Below are 6,000 nucleotides of genomic sequence, written 5' to 3' on the forward strand. Positions count from 1 at the left end.
TTTAGGCATTGTTTACAATATCTAAGTATTGGTGAAACAAAATGTCCGGTAACATGGAATTACAGGAATGTGGGTGTATCTATCAAGCAGAAGGCTATGCAGTTTTCATGGTACAGAACTGTATGCACATTAAATAAGGTGCAGATCTAAATAGACACCAAGATACCATTATATATGGTATTCAAAGTATGATCATATATTTTTAAGTATTTGTATACATGTATGTGCACAGAAGTAAATCTGGAAAGATACATACTAGGTGTGAACTGGTTAGCTATGAATGGTGGGGCTAGTTAAAATGTTCTTTTTATTTGTAAGTATATTCAATGAAAATGGGTTATGTGCCTAATTAAATAAAATATATTTTAAAAAATAGAACTGCCATGAACATTCATCTCTAATTTTTCACGTTTTATTTCATTTTGGCAAATACCTATGAGTGAAATGGCTGAGTTGTATGTCAGATGGATGTTTTACATTATTAAAAAAAAACAACCCCATCTAACTTTTCAAAAGTGGTTTAGCATTTTGCATTTTCATCAGAACTGTATAAAAGTTGCAGTTCTTCCAAAATACTTGGTATTTAGCCAATCTAATTTAGTGGCAGCTAAAATCTCTGTTCAATATTTTCAGCTATATAGCTGTTGCTTTCCATTAGCTCCTTGGAGTTTTTTTGTTGTTGTTGTTGTTGTTGTTTTGTTTTGAGGTTTTTTTTTTTTTTTTTTTTTTTTTTTTTTTTTTTTTACGAGAGCAGAGGGAAGGGAGGAGGGGGAGAGAGAGAAAGAGAAACATGGATGTGAGAGAGACACATCGATCGGTTGCCTCCTGCAATGTTCCTGACTGGGGCCTACAACTGAGTCTGCAGGTCAACGTTCTAATCACTGAGCAACCGGCCAGGGCAAAGATGATTCTTTTAACAGCTATATAAGATTTAAAATTTTGCACTGATATATTAATACTTAAAACTATCTAGAGTAAGCTATAGCCATTAATCTGCATTTTAAGAGTAAAATTTTTGGCATTTATAGGTAAAACTTTTATAGGTGCTGGAAAAAAATAAGGGTTGTAAAAGAGTAAAGATAACATTTTCTATGTATTTCATTAAATTATAGCTCAACTAGCCCTCGAAAATATTTTTTTGCTCAATTTTCTAATATTGTTCAGAGATACTATTAGGGGAAAAAACAACAAGAAAAATTCTAGCCAAGAGAACATAACTGGGGACCTGCTCTGCATCTGGCTTCATCTCTGGAAAAGTAATCCTTGTGCCAATTAGATCCTGGAATTTATAGTGTTTTTATAAGGCAAAGTGGTCAAGTTGGCTCAATGAAAGCTGTAGCCAAATTTATAGGAAAATGTGTCACACAGGCTTTCCAAGTACATGTCAGAAGACATAAAATGAAGTCAAACTACAGGTGAGCAAAGAATTTTCTCCGGGGCAGGAAACAGATGTGTTGATTTGGGGGGACCGAAATAGCTCAGGAATCCATAATATGAGCAATTGTCCAATGCCTTCTTAACACCTAGAAGAAGCCCCAAAATTTCTCCATACTTTAAAATGGCCATAAATTTTACTCTTTATTTAGTTATCAGTATGTGAAATCATAAAGAATCACATCTCAGATATAAATTTTTTAGATTAAAAAATACTAAAATAATATTTTCCTACTCCTATAATTTTCAGTGATTTCTGGATTTATTAAAAAAGATGTTGAAAATTGAGGATACTTATGTAGTTCAATTTCAAATAAAAATCACTGAAATGCTCACATCTCAACACATATTTATTGACCACCGGTTATGTGCAAGGCACTGTGCCCAGGGCTGAAAGAGACATAATAATAATAATAATAATAATAATAGATTAATACAATGAAATAAGTACTACATAGAGGCAAATGCAAAGCATGGTTAATACCATTTTAATTAGCTAGTTATTAATAATAGGAAAGGATCAAAGAAAAGACCAGATATTATAGGCATGTCATTTGGGCAGCTTCACTAGGAAGCTATGATTTCACACTCCCCAGGGATCCAACAAAGGGAAGAATAGACACAAGCCCAGTAAAAATGGGGTGAAGGGGGAAGGTACTTGCCTGTTAATCAACCTGGGGACACAGATGGTTGGCCAGAATGGGCATGGCCACCGCGAGCATGCAAACATTTGGGAATACATCATCCCCTAAACAAAGGAGTTTACTCTCTTGGGCTCCTGGGACTCTTGTTCCAGGTAAGCTCTTTTGCATTCGCCCCTATGGCCCACGGCCATGTGGATCCCACAGGCAATGGATTGATGGACTGCAGCCAGAAACATAAGCTAACCTAGCCTGATGCTGTATTGGACTAAGAAAATATGGAAAGGGAACACTGGCTGGCTTTGATTTTGGCTCTCCTGAAACCCCACCTACAGTTCTTCTATGACTAGACTAAGGGAAATGGGACTATGGAAACCCAGGGGTGTGATTCCATAAAAATAAACCTTTCTACTATATCTCAGCTTCCAGTGCAAGTCTCAGAAAAAGCCTTTTCTTGGGATATCGCAAGAACTCCACCCATAGCAGCAACCGGGGGAGACAAGGCACACTCCCCTCTGATAACGTGGTGACTAGAGAGAAGGAAAAGACTAACTCTTTTTTAAGGTCATTTAGAAGAAAGGACAATTGATAAGCATTTGAAGAACATGTAGGCGCTTGCTTGTACAAGAAAATCAGAGAGGGCTCTCACTGCATTGAGAATGTTGCAGTGCCTGGGATGAGACAATGGGGGGAAGTGGCCTGAGATGAAGCTATGGAAAGGTCAGTGGGAGCCAGGTCAGGCAGATTATCTTCATTAGACCAATGAAAGAATAGAGTCACCCTGGAATTTTAGATTCATTACTCAGGTTGTTTCCTGAGAATGACTTTGGGGGCAATAATACTGGAGGTAGAGAGACGTGTTAAGCATTATAGCATTCTGGCTGAAATGTCTGAGTCTAAACTAGGATGCAAAGAATGTCTTCAATAAAAGTTCAGGGAAGGAAGAAAGAAGGGAAGGAGAGTGAGAGGTTGGGAAAAGGGGAGGGAGAGAGGAAGTCGAATCCTACCCTCATTTCTCAGGAGGAAACAAACGGGTCCTGAGAGATACAAGTGTTTTATCCAGTCTACAAAGCAGCAGTTGAGAGATTCCAGCCCAGAGACCCTTATATGGGGGAGGGGAATTCGAATTACAGCATTAAGAAACTTGAAAAATAATAGCATCTGCAAAATTTTTATTGTCTTTGCTGACTTATTTAAAATAGTAATTTTAACCTCAAGAAAAGCATGTGTTACCGATTGGAATGTCATGTTACTGGCAATGTCTTTGTACATATTTTCCAAGACTTCATGGAGTTGGCTTAGGTTTTTCTTTCCTTAAACTGAAAGACTTCATGTTTGCTGAAGTTCTGTTGCAGTACAATGAGGTTCCTCTTCTCATATGTCTATGTTTTTATGTATGTTGTGATTATTATCAAAGTTTTTCAGGGTTATAGTTAAATTTTTCAAGATTATAGTTAAATTTTTATTTCTAACCCACCCCCAAAACTCTCCAAAAGGTAAAGTACTACAGATGTCTTGTAAGATAATACATTTTAGCAAAGCTAAGTGTTTGTTCACATTTTCCAGAACATTTACATCCAAGAAGAACCAAATGGGGATACATTTCCTCATTCTTTACTCATTTAAACACCATTTGAGTTAAACATCTTCAGTTCAATGAGGTTAAACTCTTAAAAAACAAATGTGTTATGTTTTATAACCATGCTACAGAATTTAGAACTGAATTGAAAACAGTTGGCTTGTCACAGCCTATAGCAATTATGAATTTGATGCAAAGTTAATATTATCATAATTTCCAGGTTTCTATTTCTGTCAGTGCCAACACCATTATTTTGGTCTCCTGAACTAAAATCTTTGACATCATTTTTAATTCTGCCCTCTTTTTGCCCATTATGAATAAGTTACTAGTAAGTCCATTTGCAACCTCATATAAAACTGCCTTAATCATCTTAATAGTAATTAATCTCTCCATCACCTATATTCTCTTTTTTTCCTAGTAAAGTTATTTATTTAGTTATAATACCAATCTCCAAGAGCTTGAAATAAAAATCTCCATAGTCTTCATTTGGACCATATGTCACTTTCTTTTAGAATGTCTTTCTTTTTCTTTTTTTTAATTAAAATAACCTTTAAACCACTCCATGCGTTCTACTTCCTAACACTCAGATATAGGTTTTTGGAAAGGCCACAGGTCACTTACTTCATCAAGGGGCAAATTAGCCCTTGTTTTGGAAAATCCTTCAGGTATTTATCCAGAAATATAGGAAATTCTAAACCATCATCATCAAAACTGCTTCATAGTTAATTGGGAACTCCCACAGTCCTCTTTCGTCCACTGGATCATCTCTTCAGAGCATTCTGAGCCCTGACCTCAGTGGATAGAGCGTCGGCCTGTGGACCAAAGGGTCCCAGGTTCGATTCCGGTCAAGGGCATGTACCTTGGTTGTGGGCACATCCCCAGTAGGGGGTGTGCAGGAGGCAGCTGATCAATGTTCCTCTTTCATCAATGTTTCTAACTCTCTATCCCTCTCCCGTCCTCGCTGTAAAAAATCAATAAAATACATTTTTAAAAAATTCGGAAAGGATTCTTCATTTATTACAGCTAACTGCTTAGCAAATTCCACAGCCCAGAGTGAAGGTGCTATTTCAGGTGCCTCTTCAATAGCTGCCTTAAGATAAAAAGTACTGTCTCTTTGCCCAGAATATATTTTCCCGAAAACCTTTTCTAAGATCGGTAGTCTTATCCCAACCAACATAATTATCAGACCCTTCATCAAACTGAATCTGATGAACTGGTTTTGTTCTAACTCTAGCTGGGGCACATCTGGCAACTTTCATATGTGATATCATGGCACTGAATCCAATGGTAGGCCTTTCTTCCTGTTTCTGTGCCATTGAGTCTTCCTCATGCTGCTGGGGCTGCCTGAGCAGCTGGTTGTCTGCTTGTCAAAAGGAAGAGAATCTGCAACAGCAGATGCAGCGGCCACCAACTCAGGACTTGGTGGCCCTGTTCTCTTCTTTGGTGCATGTCCCGTAGCTTTTTGAAGCCTGCCAATTGTAGCCTGCGAACTTCTAAGCCAGTGGTTCTCAACCTCTGGTCCTTTAAATACAGTTCCTCATTTTGTGACCCAACCATAAAATTATTTTTGTTGCTACTTCATAACTGCAATGTTGCTACTGTTATGAATCATAATGTAAATATCTGATATGCAGGATGGTCTTGGGCGACCCCTGTGAAAGGGTCGTTTGACCGCCAAAGGGGTCGCAACACACAGGTTGAGAACTGCTGTTCTAAGTGATCTTCTGTTGGGCATCTTTGTGGTTTGTACATTTACTGTGCTTAATTCAATTGCATGCCCTTGATGATATTTAACAAGTCTTTTTTTTATTATTATTTTTGTATTCTTTACACTGCCTTGGTTCTCTGTCTCCTTGGAAATCTCATGGGTTGGAATGGACTGTCCATCTTTCTTGCTAAGGATCACGTTGTTAGTGTCAAAATATTCTTGGATATTATTTTTTGTCCTGACCTGTCTGAGTGGAACACCTAGTAGCACAATCACAGCCATGGATACCTCTGGGCCTCCAGAGCACAAAGGTAGGCAGGACAGGGGGACAAGAGGTAGGGTCACCAACACTCTTAGAAACATTGCCCAGAAACAAACTGAACTGCCGACAGTAATAGCATGTCATCTCCATCACCTATATTCTCTCTCTCTCTTTTAAAAATCTTTATTGTTGAAAGTATTACATATGTTCCCCCTTTTCCCCCATTAACCCCCTCCAGCCCGCCCCCACCCCCCGCCCCAGGCCTTCACCACCTAATTGTCCTTGTCCATGGGTTATGCATATATACATACAAGGCCTTTGCTTGATTACCTCCTGCCTACCCAACCTCCCCCACCTTCCCTCTGACATTCCACAC

At 38.3% G+C, this 6,000-nt stretch overlaps 1 pseudogene; it reads right to left on the reverse strand.

Moving 5' to 3' along the window:
- Nucleotides 1–4,136: 4,136 nt before the first annotated feature.
- On the reverse strand, nucleotides 4,137–5,725 carry LOC118650638 (annotated as a pseudogene).
- Between the last annotated feature and the right edge of the window lie 275 nt (nucleotides 5,726–6,000).

The sequence above is a fragment of the Myotis myotis genome, unplaced genomic scaffold (genome assembly GCF_014108235.1).
Source record: "Myotis myotis isolate mMyoMyo1 unplaced genomic scaffold, mMyoMyo1.p scaffold_m19_p_3, whole genome shotgun sequence".
NCBI lineage: Eukaryota > Metazoa > Chordata > Mammalia > Chiroptera > Vespertilionidae > Myotis > Myotis myotis.